This window comes from Echinops telfairi, unplaced genomic scaffold, assembly GCF_000313985.2.
Source record: "Echinops telfairi isolate 266 unplaced genomic scaffold, ASM31398v2 ScPeMD7_6;HRSCAF=24_0, whole genome shotgun sequence".
Lineage (NCBI taxonomy): Eukaryota > Metazoa > Chordata > Mammalia > Afrosoricida > Tenrecidae > Echinops > Echinops telfairi.
In genome coordinates, this window is record NW_022103902.1 from 23,333,640 (window position 1) to 23,350,859 (window position 17,220).

Sequence of the window (17,220 nt, forward strand, 5' to 3'; positions counted from 1 at the left end):
AATTTCAATGATCATGCAACTATACTACTGAATTTTCACAAGGAGCATCTTCATTAAATTCCATTGTGTGTGTTGGTCCAAATGTGTCCCGAGCTGCCAGTTTCAAAGGTTCTGTCTACATATTACTGCCACTGCCATCCAGTCCATGTCAGCTCATAGCGATGGTGCTATATAGGATTTCTGAAGCTGCAAGTCCTTACAGGAGAAGACAGCCTCATCTTTCTCTTCCTGGGCAGTTGATGAGTTTGAACTTGCCATCTTGACGCTAGAAGTCCAGCATTTACCTGACGTCACCACCAGGGCGCCTTTCTACACATTAGCAAAAATGAAAGAAAACAGTTGCTTCAGGGCCAGTTGCCTTCCTCTGTAAAATGCACAATGTCTAAAACTGCAAAGCCTGATATTTGGGGGGAGTTTTCATTAGCAAGCTAGCATGACATGGAAACTCAGTAGAAATTAAATAAAGTGAATGGACTGGAATGTTCTCCAAGTTGAGTTTCTCATCGACATTCTGACCTGCTTCACCTGCACCCCAGCTACGATCTAGTAACTTCTATCAGATAATAAAAAAACAAGTGCACATTTCAAAGAATTGCAGTGCTTTTTAGTGGGTTGACCTGACTGTGGGAGGAAACCCCCGTGTAGAAAAGATGGGTCACAGTGTGGGACAGAAATGAACAAGAATAAATAAACCAATTTATTCGCAAGTGGGACGGGTCCCTCTTGCTCATGCATTAGTGCTTGGCTACCGGAGAGCAGTAATTTATTGATGCAGATGGCTATGTAAAGTGCATGCAATTTGTGAGGGGGCTTGACCCTTGACTGATGGGCCATATGTTGTGAAGCCCTAGGGGCATCATTTGCTTCAGCTCTCTTCCTCTCTCTGTCTCTGCACCTATGGTCCTTGTTCAATCACCACATATTGGACTAGAGACTTACTAACTCCCCCAATAAATCTCCAATTAATGGCTCGCAAAGGCCATAACTTAACCCTTTCTACACAACGGAGCACATTATTTTGCATCATGATCACAGTCAGTGAAATAAAAGATAAATTTTATATGACCTGCCTACAGTAGGGAAGCAAGTTGTTGTAAAGTGCCATTCCCCAATAGGCTCTCACTGTATTTGAATGTAGTAGAACTGCTGTGAGCTGGCTGAATTATATCATTATTATTCTACCATGTTATAATTACAGCTTACTGTTAAAGCATAATTCTTAAATACTGTTAGCATAGTGTTCTAGAGAAACATTTAATGTTTTTTAATTAGCTCCTTTTGTCTAGGTCTTCTTTTTTAATCTTATAAAATATAGAATATATGCACAATGAAAAATGCATGCATTTTAATTTTACTGTAGAAGCACATTTGAAAAATGAGGGCATTTGTATAAAATAGCAGAAAATATACAGTGTATATTAATTCCAAAGGAAAGACATGCACACCATAAAATTTCTAATTCTCAACCTCAGCTCTGGAATTTTACCATAATGTAGTCCGAGACTTAGTGTTACCTGAAAAATCAACAACAACAAAAGAACACTTATTAAATTAAGACTAGAAAGAGTTCTTGCTCTATTTTTTTAATTTGCGTTTACCCCTCCTAAGACAATAGCTTCGCAGGCAGCAGAAAAAACTTCTTTTGCGAATCAGTCCAGTCTCTAAAGTAGCACTTTTGAATTCACTCTATTTTTCTTCTTCAGGCAACAACAGTTCTTGGCAAATTTAGCAACAACTAAGGAGAGGCTGGGCGTGTGTGCGGAAGACCCTAAAGAGCCCTATATCTTAGGCTGGATCCTTGGTTCTCCCCAGGGCATGCCCCTCTCTACAAGTAGTGCTCAGAGATAAGCCGAGCTGGTTGTATATTATTGCTCATCATCACCGACTGTCCCCCTAAATGATTCATCTGCTAACATGGCTCAGCACTAGCGTGTGATAGTGTGTATACAATTTGTTTTGTATTGCAGCTCTCACTATCATATTTATAATGATTTCATTAATTTTCTTCTTCAAACAAATGAGTAATTTTCTCACTCCACTTTGTAAATACAGCTCAGTGAGCCAATTAAAAGAAAGACGAGAGGTACGCTGGGCGCCACATGCACGACAGGAGAACATTTCATGTTTGAGTCACTGGTGTTATCGACATGGACAAGTGATGTAGAAAAAATATTAAAATATACGGAAGTCATTGTCCTCTGTCCTCAGCCCAGTAGACTTGGAGCACAGGATGTAGCCAGAAAATAAATCAGCATAAATAAACCATGCTTTCACAATTGAATTTCAATAATTTAAACACAAATCCTCTAGGCTTTGATACCTCTTTTTCCACGTGGGCTTTTCTTTTGAATTTTGGCATTCCTCACATCCATTTAGAATTCATCGACATGTCACAAGTATGTAGAGTGCGCAAACACCTCTACTAAGCAATCCCCTTTGAGGTTCTCGCTACATAATTTAAGATATATCAATGAAAACATTAATGGTAAGGGGTTTCTCAAGATAGTGGTCAATATATCTGCCGATAAAATGAACCAACATTTAAAATATACGTTTCCAAATTTCCCACATGTAGCAAGGCACATGAGATGACCATCGTAATATGTGTTTCTGAGACGAATAGCAAAGATTAATCGCTGAAAGTCTGATTCCTATGCATTAGAAAATCTGGATGGTTTTCAGAAAATGTGCTGGCAGAAAAACCTTTCAAAGTCTGGTATGATTTTTCCCCTTACATATAATTTGGCAGCCAGAAGTCATTATTTCTTGTAGAAATAAACACAACTATGTTCCAAATGATATTAATTTTTGCTTGTCACGTCCTCTAAGTCAATTCTAAATATACAGTCAGTGGTGCACAAAATATTTTGAAATAGAAAGTATGAGTGAAGTTGCATGCCAGGCTCTAGAAGACTAACTATAACAACACAAATTAATAAACCAGACGACTAAGGAAATGGTCACCTTCATTAGTTCTGTGTATCACCTGGCCTTCCTTGACTCGTTAGTTCGTTCCCTGATAGAGCTGTGACGATTTTGTGTTCTTTAGAAGACTGACTAACCAAGACTACCAAACCTTTTCTTTAATGTCATTTTGGAATGTGCGAATCAATGCTATTTCTTAAATTGAACAGACTTAAGTCAGATATAAGAGACATGTGGCTGCAGATAAATGGCTTTTTCTGGCTCACAAGATGCCAAGTAATGTTGAAATCATCAGGGAAAGACCCCACTACAGCCTGATATCATTGTGGTCGATGAGAAAAATGACACCATATCTAGGGGTGTACAAACGTGCTTTAAGTACATTCATATATAGTTTGTCTCCTAAAATTACATGATTATCTAGTGTTACATTACGTTTTTTTTATAACATACAATATCATATAGTACAAACATTTTAGAAGGCAGGGAAAAAAACCCTTCAGTATTGAACTCACTGTTTCAAAATAACATGATTAGGGAAACAAGAGCCTTGAGCCATTGACATGTGAAGACTATCCATATAGGTATTAGTTGTTAAAAAAGTATATAAGATGTATCAAGTCTACCCAAACCAAACTCACTGCCATTGAATTGATCTCAACTTACAGCAACTCTACAATACAGAGCCCGGATGGCGTAGCAGGTAGGCATTGGGCTGGAAATCGTTATGGGAGTACACAGCCTCATTTTTGCCCCTCAGATCTCCTAATGGCTTCAAACAGGTGATCTTGTGTTTTTGCAGCCCAATGTGTATAGTTATTATTTAAAGGACAGGGAAACAATCAGAGAACATCGGGAAGTATATTTTCTTTAAAAAATAAGAGGTTCTTTATCTTTGTCTAAAGTTATAAGGCTTTACGAGGTGTGCAGTTGTGACAAATGCCACTGTATCACCATGTAGGCAAGATATCAGATTTCATATTTTTCAAGCTCCAGATAGTTTGCACTCTTTGTTAGCTTATATGGTAATCCTTTTATATTTTTGTTTTGGTACATAAAAGATATCAACACATACTGAATGCCCACACTGTGCTACTTGCTGGAGAGAAAGCATTACACTTCTTTGAAAAACATGCGACGAAAACTACAGTTCCCGAATCTTCCACACAACCCTGAGTGCTTATAAATACCGCTGTTGTTGGTGCTGTGCAAGCGATCCCAACTCAGAGAAACCCTGCGGACGACAGAAGCAAACACGGCTCCGTCGGGTGCCAATCTCAAACCCGTTCTTATGTTTGAGCCACTGTTACAGCCGCTGCGTCGATCCATTTTGTCCAGGCTTCCTCTTTTGCACGGCCCCTCCGCTTCCCCACACATGAGGCCCTGCTGTAGGGATTGGTGTCTCCTGGTAATATGTGCAAAGCACCTGAGAGAAATTTCACCGACCTTCATCAAAGGAGCATTCTGATTGTGCTTCTTCCACACCAGACTTGCTTGTTCCTTTGCAATCCAGAACACTCGGAAATGGATTATCAAAATTATAATAAGCAGCTAGCTATCATGATATTATATGATCATTAAAAACATGACAGTGTGCCCTAACAGAGTGGATATATCAAGCAGCAATCTGAAAAGTATTGAGCAGAAATAGCTGAAGGATTAAGAAAACAGCAGCTTTGACAGAGGAAGTAAACAAGAACCATGATTAGATCTACCGTGTGCTATTCTTAGCTAGGTATTTTGCTATGAAATCACATCTATAAATTTTTAGTGACTTTTTTATGGTCCTGTATACCAAAGGATTAAAATTAAAAAAGTGAAAACAAAAACAGCAGAACAAAAATCCCAGCCCTACTCATATGTAGTTGGATGCGTGTTCTTTGACTGTATTTTATATTTCCTAAATTGCATATTAACAGAGAGCTGCTTTCTAGCAAACTCAGAAGCCGCATGGGTCTAGGGTTTACCTTTATCATGTTGTTTCACCACTTTAAGAAGGGTTCATGGTTAAACAGCAGTCTTTTCATCTTCTGAACTAGCTCTTACAGCAAGAGGGTTTGAGCACTGTGTTCAGCACACCTCTGTGAGTTGTGGAGAGTGGGAATTTCTTCTCCTACTATGAAAATACACTCCCCTGCTGAGTTTAGAAGGAAACACTTAAGTTTGAGCTTTTCATATTGGTTGGTAACACTAAAAACACTGTGCAGGTGGCTGTAATTCTGTACTGTGTGAGTGAAACATTCTTCTTCGTCCGCCCTCTACTGCCATATTTTGCAGTCTTCTACCCATAGAAGAGGAATGAGGGCACTGGTGTTTTAACTTGATAAATTAATTTGAAGATCTTTGGAAAGAAATCCCACCTTTCTATATAATCAATATGTAAAATGATGAGGATAGATTTATTTAACTCATCAATCTGCATGAAACATTTTATGGACAGCAATGTAAAGGGTTGTTCTATTTGTTTGTTGTATTTCAGAGTTTGTTCCTGAAGGCTTAAAAACAGAAGCAGAAAACAAATTGTTCTAGAGCTGATTCCAACTCATGGAGAAACTATGGTTGTCAGAGTAGAACTTGTCCATCGTGTTTTTATGCTGATTCTGTGTATGCAGGTCAGCAGACACAGCATCAACGCCCTCTCTAAATGACCTGATCAGGCTGACTCAGGCACAGCGAATGCTTCTGAATGGGTCAGAACCGTGATTGGGTAGTTGCAGGTGTACCTTTAGAATGTCCAAGAATATGAGTCGTAGGTACAGAAGAATAAAATATATTTTTTTTTAAAATATCACGAGGGAGCAATTCTATTAGCATGTTACTTAAGATTCGATATTATGTGCTATATCGTTTACTCAACTCACCACCATCGAGACATCCCAATTTGCAGCACCCTTTCCTTTCAGCAAGAAGCACAATTTCATCTTGGCAAGTTGATCAAGCGCTCCCTCTTTATAGTTTCGATTCATGCCTGGACCTTTCTCTGTTTCTGATCGCACCAAATATGTTTTCAGGCGGGGCTCATCACGATGATGCTCCAGACCTTGTCTACCCATATTCCAACCCTGCTTCAAACGCCACATAGCGCACACCTTCCTTTCTGTTCTGACTTGGTGTAGCTAGTCTTTTTAATATCTGGGGCATAGACACAAATGCTACTGGCTACTCTTTGCAGAGCAATTATTGGTTAAAAAAAGGTTGAGTTATGTTTCTTTTCATAAATGTACACATAGAGTTAATGAAAACTTTCTAATGTGTACTCAATTTAAAAGCAAAATGAATATATTTTTTAAAATCAGAAGATATTCTTTACAGATATTAAAAACAATAAAAATCTCTTATGGAAATTGTTAGGAAGCACGAGTGAGTACAAAGATTAATGGATCCATGGTACTTAATAAAAAAGAGTAGAACCAGCTATGTTTACAGAACAGGTATCCAATGTATCCTCCCACCTCCAGCAACGGGACCACCAGACCACACAGGTGACAGAGAGTGCCAAAGGTCAGCCAAGAGGCGGTTCATGGAGGTTCTAGCTTAGAGACGTGAATCCAAAGTCGAGGAGCCTTATGGTTACACCCACTTTTTTTAGGGAGGTGATCCCTAGGTTTCAGCTGGAGGAGTGAGAACCCAAAGAGAGCCTAGTGGTCACACTGAGCTCAGGAAAACCTGCAGAAAGATCCCTCAAGTCTTTGGCTGAGCATTGATCCGGGCGTAAGAGGACAGAAATCCCACCCGTCCAGAGAAAGAGCAACCAACCGAGTGCCCAGAAGTCTGAAAGCTCTCACAGGGCTGGGGATTTTTTGTGTTTCTAAATTTGAGTAGATTTTCCCAAACGGTATCCACTCTCCTGTGTTTGTGAGCGGGGATAAACGTACCCTGCACTAAAGACTCTTCTAAGTCTGCCCCTGACTTTAGAAGTAAGCTCGAAAGGACCCAGCCTATGCCACATTACTTAACTGCAGGTCCGAACAAAATCCAACATTGTGGAAAGTCAAAATACAACAAACCATGTAAAAACCTGTGCTGTTCGTCATCTGATAAAAAAAGTGTTAGCTGTATAAAATAAACAGGAAGATATGCTTTATGTCTAGGCTTTTCACATGTATTTTACTAAAACGCAAAAAACCCCCAACAAAATGACAACAAAATAAGCCCACTGCCATCGAGTATATTTGAATTCACAGTCACCTTATAGGATAGAGGAAATTGTCCATTCAATTTTTTAAAACACTGCAGATTCGATTTTTAAAATCACTGCAGAGCCTACAGCTCACTTGCTCTGTGGAGCAACTAGAGGGCTCTTGTGGTGAGCAGCTCTGATCTGAACCACGGGGCCACCAGAGCACCTTTGTCTCACTGAAGTGTGAGGCAGCGGGCGTGAAAGAATTGTACACGTGGGGAGTGTGTGGTGAAACAAGATTGGTAGCATGTTACTACCCCGTGTAGCTGGACACAGCCTGCATAGAGGTATGTAATGAGGTTCACTCTGCTTTCATCTGTGTGTGAAAAGCTTGATAATAAAAATTAAAACCAAAGAATCTCTTGCAGATAAATGGACATACTTTTCCTTAACCACTTCCCATAAATGACATCTATAGATCTATGTGAGTTTATTAATTAACTGACGAATGAATTATACTCAGGTACTCCTCATGACATATCAAGGGACATTACTTCTAGTTGCTATGTGTGCTTTTGAATGGGAAACAATTGAAGCATACAGTTTTAACCCAAACTAAGCACTTTTTCCAAGAGGCACTTATCACACAAGGGCACATAAAATACATTCCTTTCCTATGATCCCAATTTGCATATAAAGTATTGTGAGAAAATTAGGAAACATATGGTTTCCTTTTTTTACTGTGTTAAGAAGCACTAAAGCTAAATAACTTGGCACGATTCTTCTATTTTAAGTCTTTTAAAATGGTTTTGTTGTCAGGCAGATGGGGATTGCTAGACACTTATTAAAATTTTACTTGTATATATTGTTAGATGGTTTTATATTTGTTCCTGAAAGTGAAAATTTAAAAATTGGCAGTTAAAGCCTGGGAAACCTACCTGTTGGAGAAACACTGCACCTATCATTTCCCAATCACTTGGGAAGATGGCCTAATGAATATTTGAAGATGATCATTTTAATGGTGTTTTTAAAATTTTCTGTATTTGAGAATAAAAGAACATGTTAGGTGGAGATTGAGGTATGTGAAGAGAGTGAACATTAACATATAGCTTTTCTTGATATGGTTCAGAAAGAGATTTGAGGCCACCTTATCCTCCTTCTCTGCCGTGAATCAATACTGACTCATAGCGACCCCCTTGTGAGTTTGCAAGACTGATTCTTCATGGAAGTATAAAGCCCAGTCTTTCTCCTGTGGAGCTACTGGGGGTTTCAAACTGCTGACCATACGGATCTCAGCCAATGGGTGACCACTACACCAGCAGGGCTCCATAGTCATATCTTAAGTACTTAAAAAATTATACTTAAACATACATAACAACAATTTAGAAATTCCTTATATGTGCAAACCAGTGACATTAATTACATGCACCATGTCATGGTATCATCTCTACTAATTTCTAAAATTTTTCATAACCCTAAACAGAGACTTAGTATCCCCTCAGCAATAACTCTCTAGTTCCCACTTCCTCCCAGGACAAAAAACAAAGAAAAAAAAACCTCAATTCTGACTCATGCTGAACCTTAGAAGACCGAGCAGGACTGCTTTCTAAAGAGCCCCTATGACTCTTTCTGGGGGCACACAGCTTCAACTTTGTACCAGGGAGCAGCTGGTGGAATCTAACTGCCTAGCATAATCATTAATAAACACGTATCTCAAAAAGATGCAGGAAACCAAAGTCTCAAAGAAGAAATGCATTCAGAGGAATCTAGCCTTTTCTAACCCGAGGCCAGAAAAATTACATGGTCCCCAAGTACAGCCGCAGACTGTACTGAGCAGAATAAGGTAGAGGGTCCCAGATAGAAAGGGAGAGAGAGAGAGACCAGAACCGAATTCCTAGAAAAGACCAGTCCTTCTTATTGCACCAAATCAATAAACTAGAGGAACACCTGAGATTATGGCCCTTTGAGCGGTGCCTTTTAGCTTTGACTTGAAGTTATTTCTGGAGATCAGCATTAAACCAAATAATTGATTGGCTTAGAAAATGAAGAGTTTCACCCTTGAGTAAAGTGCTCCCTTGAACAGTAAACTCTAGGAGACCAAATGGTCAATGTTTACCCCACATCAGAGCTTAGTGGGCAAGGAGGAAAAGGGCAGCTAAATCAAAGGAAACAGAACACATAGCATGGAAACAATGAGAATGTTGACACCTTGCAAAAAATTGTAACCAACGGCACGGTACCGTCTTTATAAGATTTGTGAAATGGAAACAAAATGTGCACATTAACATTTAAAAACTGCTTTCTTTAAGCATTTAACTGTTCTAGATATTTCATGCAAGTTAAATCAGACCACATTTGTCCTTTGTGTTGTGTTTGACTTATTTCTCTTAGAATAATATTTTTAAGGTTAATTCATGTTGTAGCATGTATGAGCATTTGATGTCTCTTTATGGCTGAATTTATATATATTTTCAAGTATACATTTATCTGTTGATGGACAGTTTGGCTGATTCTATGCTATGAAATAATGTTACAATGAAAGGTAGTGTAGAATTAAGTGTTTGAGTCTCTGTTTTCAGTTCTTTGGGGTACTGTGGTAGTTATACAATCTGGCATCAATTTGAGGATTCAGAGAAGAGGGGTGGAATCTTGGCTGTCAATCAGGTCATAGCCAGTGAGACCTCTGTATGGGCATGGCCTTCTCCTGAGGATTCTGGGAACTGCTGTATTCTGCGTTGGAGGTGGAAAACACTCGCTTTCTTGGCTCACTCCCTGCAAGACATCCCTGAGGAGAAGCCACATGGATCCATCCTGATGTAGCCCTGGGAGTTGGAGAAGCCACATAGAGACTCCTGCCAGTGCTGAGATGCTTACAATGCCCCTGAATCCACAGGACTTGCCACCCACTGGCCTGTGATCTTCCTGCATTCTACATCATTGCATGTGTTTCATGAGTCTGAAGAGGACTTTTTAGACTGGTATGTTAGACAGGGTTCTCTAAAGAAACAAAACCAGGACACTAATTATATATATTATATAAATAAAACCTAAAAAATAAATAGTTAATTTATCTATAAAGCAGTACAAATGTCTCAGTACAACTCACTCCCGTGAGACAGTTGTGAGTCACTGGCAGTCTTCAAGTCTTAAAGGCCACCAGGGAGTCCTCTGTAGAGCAATTCAGGCTATCCAGGCACAGGCAGCAAACAGCAAGGCAGGTCACCAACAGTCAGCCAGATGACAGGTTCTGCCAGTTCCCAGCTCAAGAGATGTAAATTCCAATGGTGTGGCGAAGCAAGTCTTGAAGGAACCTCAGATTACTGCAACACAGTCCATGGATTAGATGTTCCACAGGTAGTGTAGCTTGCAAATTGAGGCAAAGAACAAGCAAGGCAGCCGCACACTGGTCCAATGATCAAAGAGCAAGAGACAAGAAAGGCAAGGCTCTCTGAGCCATTTATCTCTCTGCCCTTCAATTAACTCCACATGACTTTATTGGCCATGTTGGCACAATAAACCTACCTACCAAAATTGGTATCAGACATATGGGCTAATATTGGACTTATGGACTTGATCAGGACTGGATTGGGATGTTTTCTCAATGTTCTCAATATTCAATTGCTCTTGTATATCAAGGTCTTTCCCATGCACATATGAGTGTCCATGAATTTGTTTCTCAAGTCTATACAGACTAACACAGGTGTTTATATATATGCATAGCAATGGATTTGCTGGGTCATATGGTAATTAATTTTTTGAGAATCTGTAAAGCATTTTTTTAAGCTGCACCAATAAAACAGTGTTCTGGTATATATTTTAAAGCATATTTCATTGAGACATGGATTTAGAGTTAACTATATTATTGATATACTATCTTTGATTTATGTTGCAACTTGACAAATAATTGAGAATGATTTTATTTTAAAATGTATTATTTTCTATTTTAAACATGAAAATATAACATGTAGCTAAATATATCATGTGTGTGTGTGTAGAAACTAAGAAAAACACACTTACCGAGAACTTGGTTTATTTTGAAGTCAAACAGTTAGACACAGGTTTGTAAAGCACTGTGTGGGTTGGGACAATTTTTCCAAACCAAAGTAAAAGCAATTTTCTGTCATGCAAAATTCTCATCTGTAAACATTTTTTTAGATAAAACTTGAGAAAGAATTTTAATATGTTCATTATGCAAGACCATGAGAATCTTGAGTGTTTTTAGAGAAACTGTCAAAATATAATGAGTACATATGCATGTGCGCCGTCTGAACCACCAGTATTTTGAAAAAAAGTTATTTCTCTATTTCACTCCTCAGTAGGGTTGCTACCAAGTACAGCTACTTCTTGTAGTAAATGTAACAAGTGAAGGAATAGAAATCTTGAAAATTTAACAATTAAATAAGTGCAAGTATCTTTTTTTTTTTGTCAACAATCTTTTTTTGTGTGCTGACAATGGAATTTATTTATTTGTTTTATTTATTTTTTTAATCATTTGATTAGGGGCTCATACAACTCTTAGCACAATCCATACATACATCAATTGTGTAAAGCATATTTGTACATTCATTGCCCTCATCATTCTCAAAACATTTGCTCTCCACTTAAGCCCCTGGCATCAGGTCCTCTTTTTTCCCCTCCCTCCCCGCTTCACCCTCCCTCAGTTAGCCTAGTTTGTGTCTTCCTTATTTTGTAGTTGGATTTTTCTCCACATAGTTGCAATATTGAAATTATGGTTCTTAAATTAGAGTCTAAATATAATTCTCTATGATACAAAATAACAGAAAATGTTTTACACTGTGAATTGTCAGAAATATTTGGTTTAGGATTTTCCCCAAACCACAATTTTTCACAGAAATGATACAAAATAAATCACAAAATTAGCTTCTCTTAAACCGTTTCTAAATAAAACACCTGAAACAATTTTGCTGTGGGAAAAGTTGTTTAATTTACCCTTTACTTCAAGACTTGGCATTTTTCTATGTAAAGCTGTCAAAGCATGCTGAACCCCTCCATGTCTCCTTTGGGACATCTAGCGGTGTTGGTCGTGCATCGGTGCTTTGGCATTGGTTCTGATTCATTCCTGACCCCACGTACAACAGAAGATACCCGTCTTATAATTGTCATGTCGCATCGACGGTGCTGACCACTTATTTTGTTGCACATCTGCCTCTTTTTCACGGACATTCCACTTTATTAGCCCGGTACCCTTTTCCAGAGATTGGTCTTTCCTGATAACATGTCATCCAAAATACGTCAGATAAGTCTTATTGGCCTTACTTCTAAGGAGCTAGCTGACTGTTTTTCTTCCAAAACAAATTTATTTATTCTTATAGCTGTTCATAGTAATTTTAATATTATCTGCTGATCCCATAATTCAAATACATTGATTAATTGTCAGTCTTCCTTATTCATTGTCCAACTGTCACATGCATATATAGTGATTGAAAAAGCCAATATGGTGAGAGCATGCCATTCTGATACAGACCTTTTCTGGTTTGAACATACAGCATTCCCTTGTTCGTTCTTGGTCTCTACACAAGTTTCACACGGGCAAAATGGCGTGCTCGGCAATCACCTTTCTTCTCAGTGGAGACATGAATGAATTGATCAAAACTAACAAACATTGATTTTATTGTGATTTGCTGTGATCCACGTAGCTGCATGCTTTTGCAGAAGCAATAAAACACAACTAGACATCTTTCTGGTATTCTCTGCTTTCAGCCAAGATCCCTCGGCAATGAATCCCTCATCAGCAGAAATATCCCTCCTTCCATGACCTCTGCTGAATCCAATTTGAATTTCTGAGCATGTCCTGCCAGTGCACGGCTGCAACCATTTTTGAATAATCATCATCTAAAATGTTGCTTACATATGATATGAATGATATTGTTGGATCATTTCTGTGTTCTGCTGGGTCCCTATTCTTTGAAATAGATACATATACTGATGTCTTCCAGTTGGATGGACAAGTAGCTGTCTTCCAAATTTCTTGGCATAAATAAATGAGTGCTTCCAGGGATTCGTATATTGCTATTCCTCAATTCCTGGAAGTTTTTGGGTTTTTTTTGCCAGTGTAGTGCAGACTCCTTCTTTAATATCATCAGTTCTTGATTATATGCTTCCTCTTGAAATTTAATGTCTACCAATTCTGTACAATTAATGTCTACCAATTTAGTACAGTGACTCTGCATGCTCATTCTAGCTTCTTTTGATTCACCTTGTGTTATTCGGTCTTTTGGCCATCAGATCCTTTGATATTTTCTAACTCCTTTTCTTTGCACATTTCATTTGTCTTCTCATTCGGTCCTTTGAAATGATCTGTTCGACCTTTTCACGTCATCATTTCTTCCACTCACTTTAGCTACTCTATGTTCCTTAATGTCTTCTGACATCGACTTTGGTCTTTTCCTTCTTTCTGGTCCCTTTAATGCTCCTTTGCTGTCAAGTTTGATAATAATACAAATATGCATTATGTAATTTTGATTGATTTTGTATATTTCACGTACAACGGTATGTGCAGAATAACAAACATGATAGATTAACCTTATGCATGTTTTTCTCCACTCTCTATACACATTTTTCATTGGACTCACATTTTTCTTGCTCCTATGTTACCGGTTGAAATGGTTGCGTGTCGACTAGTTCTTTCTGTTACAGTGACTGTGTTTTCTCTCCATTTTCTTTTGATGCTTCCTGCACCGTTCAATATTTTGCCCAGAGACTATTTCAGTATTGCAACTTGAGACTTGAAATGTTCCTTTCATTCTTTCCATTTAAGTTATGTATGTTCTTCATTTTTTGGTTTGTAACTCTAGGACGTTTCATATTTTGTTATAATAGTTTACTTTATCTTCTCCAGTTGCTCTTTGGAATTTTCTGTTCACCTCTTTGACTTCACCATTTCCTCCACGTGCCTTACAATTACTAGTAATTATTAATGCATCTGGATGGCATGTTTAATCAATTCCAGACTGCAAAAATGTTGGTAACTCTTCAATATGTTCATTTGCTTTGGTGGCAGGTGTGTAGATTAGAAAAATAGTTGTGCTAACTGGTTTTCTTACTCTATGTCAGTGGTTCTGAACCTTCCTAATGCTGCGACCTTTTAATATAGTTGTTCATGTTATGGCGACACCCCCCCAACCAAAAAATTATTTTTGTTGCTACTTCATAACTGTAATTTTGCTACTGTTTGAATCAAGTGACTGCTGTAAAAGGGTCATTTGACCCCCAAAGGGGTTGTGACTCACAGGGTGAGGACCGATGCTCTATGTGCTTTAGCTACTGTATGATTAAGAGCACGTTTCAGAGTCTCTTCTGGTACCCTTGCTGAACGTTTCTTTCTTTCCTGTCTTTTTATTGTCCTTCCACAGCTCATCAAGCCTTCTGTCATTAATGTTCCATGTGTCAAATCTGCCCTTGATATGTACTCAAAATTCAAGTGGAAGAGACTCAAGGTCATATTTTGGACTTTCTTTAATTTTCTTTGGTTTCAACTTTAACTTACAAAGGATCAATTGATGGTATGTTGCACAGTCAGCCTCTGGTCTGGTTTTAGCCCCACGGAGGAAGTCAATTTTATATCTGTGTGGTCCATCTGAGGAAGTCCAGCTGTAGAGTCTCTGATTGCGTTGTCGAAAAAAGATATTGTTATCCGCAAGTCATTGTCGTGCAAAATTCCAGCATCTCATCTGCAGCTTCATTTCTATCCCTAAAGCCATAATTTCAAAATACCATTTCTTCCTCTTTCTTGCCAACTTTTGTATTCCAATCACCTATAATTATCAATGCATTTTGATTGTATGTTTCATCAGTTTCTGACAGAAATCATTGGTAGAATTCTTCAATTTCTTCATCACTAACTTTTGTAGATTGGTGCATGAATTTGAATTGATTGGATTTCCTTAAAGAGAGATAGATATAATTCATCCCAGACAGCATTGTACTTCAAGATAGATCTTGAGCTATCTTGACAATGCCTTTTTGACAATGCCTACATGGTCATTCTTCTTACTTGTATCATTCCCAACACAGGAAACCATATGATTTTCTGACTCAAAATGACAACTACAAGTTCGATTCAGCTCACTAATGTCTAGGACATTGATCTTTAAACATTTCATTTTATTTTCAAAAGCATTTTTTGGGAGCTCAAACAAGTATCCTATCAGTCCATAGTTAAATCACATCGAGCAGTATTGTACAATTGTTACCATAAGTTTTGATGATAGTTTTAGGATGTCAATTGTAATTAGTACACATTCTCATGCATAAGGGTTCTTTTGCTGCTTTCTATTATTTTTATTTGCCATTTACTGTGGAATACTTTGATATCAAGGAAATCAGTGTATTTCCTTGTCTACTTCAGAGAGGGCATGAAGTATAGGGAGACATCAGAATTCTGGTTTTGACAGTGATGTTTAGAATAATATTTGTACTCTGAGTAAAAGGTAATTTAAATCTATTTAGAAGGCCATGCTGACTATCTTTAGTTACCTCTCATGAACATTAAAGTAGCTCTTGTAAACCCCTACTATGTTCATGATGATATCAAGAACCCTATATTCTACTTAAGTCCTGGGCTCTCTAACAACATGTAATTGATAGCTCTCCACAACCTATAAATTAATTCATGTCCAGCAGCAATATCTGGAATTGGAGGAATATTTCCATTAGGGAATGAAGATAATGTAAAACTACATATCCTAGTATCACAAATTAGGTTAATGATTTCCAGAAGTTGATACAGGAATAACGGTTGTATTGATTGAATTTCTTTGAAGGTAGATAGATGTAATCCCATCACAGACAGTATTGTACATTCTGACTCCTATTGACACTAAGAAGGGGTTTAACAAGACTAATAACTCATTATGAGAGCAGATCACTTTATCTTTCTCACATAGAGCAGCGGATGGGTTTGAACCACTAACTTTGCTGTTAGAAACCCAGTGAGTACTTAAGTCGGAATGCACCAGGATTCCTGCCATTAGATATGTATCTACTAAATATATCTCTCATAGCAGCACTTTCATGATGAGATATGCCAGTCATATTGTAGACTGCAGATCCTTTTGTTTTATTAGTAGCATTCTTGATGATTTGTTGGTATGAAATGTGTTACGGACAATTTAATAGAACTGCATCAAAATGGAAAACATCTCAGACATTTGCAGACTGAAAGCATCTCAAGCATATGCATGAATGTAAACTGGATGGAACTTTTTTTTCTGAGTCCTTGGGTTTGCATAACCTTATGTATTTTCTGAATATAATCCCTCTCAATAATAAACGGAATTATTTTAGCTTTAATATAGTGTACAGTTTGGTTTAAAAAAATTCAGTATCTTACTGATGGTACTGCTTATACAGGAAACATTATGCAAATAGGTTGCAATAAAGTCTATGCGTTTAGTTAAGCTTGAGAAAAAAGTTTGCAATTAAAAAATTAGCATTTGAAAAAGACATTTTGAATATGCATAGTAGAAAATTCTGCTTAACTTGTGGGGTGTGTTCAAATGATTATTTCAAAATTCATGCATATGCATTTTAACATGCAAATATTTGAAACCTGAGTATGCTAGGCCAGATCCAGATCCCCCAACCCCCAGTTAAGTGACTAAAATAAGAAGTAAACCATCGTGCATCCACACTGCAACGTACAGTCTTCTGTATTCTCTGAGATAGTATTCTACTCATACACCATTTACATCTCTGACTTCAATGTAAACAATTACATTACCCATAAAATTCATTCTTATTATCTGCCTTTTCTTCCAAGTTATTCAAACCCACTAGCAACTCCAGAGGAGAAAGGTGAAGCTCTGTTTCTCCTAAGATGTACAGTCTCAGAAATCCTACTGGGCAGTTCTGCTTGGCCCCACAGGTCTCAAGCTATGAGTCAGAACAGACCCAAAGGCAGAGTCTTGGTTTGGGCTTTCCTACTCAGTGGGATATACTTCAGAATGTTGTGGTTAAGGCATAATTAACTTTATTTAGTAAATTGTACTATTTGATATTTATTTCGATTTTAGTATATCACAACACTCGTATATGCATGACTGTGTATTCAATTCTTAATGAAAAGTGGAAAGAATACACTGTGATTCCTGATTCCTTTTAAGTATCCTATAAATTTGTTTCAATGTAAAATACACCGTGATTTCTTGTTGCAT

At 37.8% G+C, this 17,220-nt stretch overlaps 1 protein-coding gene across 11 annotated transcripts in view; it reads left to right on the plus strand.

Annotated features, from left to right (window-relative positions):
- ROBO2 (roundabout guidance receptor 2) overlaps positions 1 to 17,220 on the plus strand; it is a 1,556,064-nt gene that overhangs the window by 1,090,403 nt on the left and 448,441 nt on the right. The window lies entirely within an intron of this gene.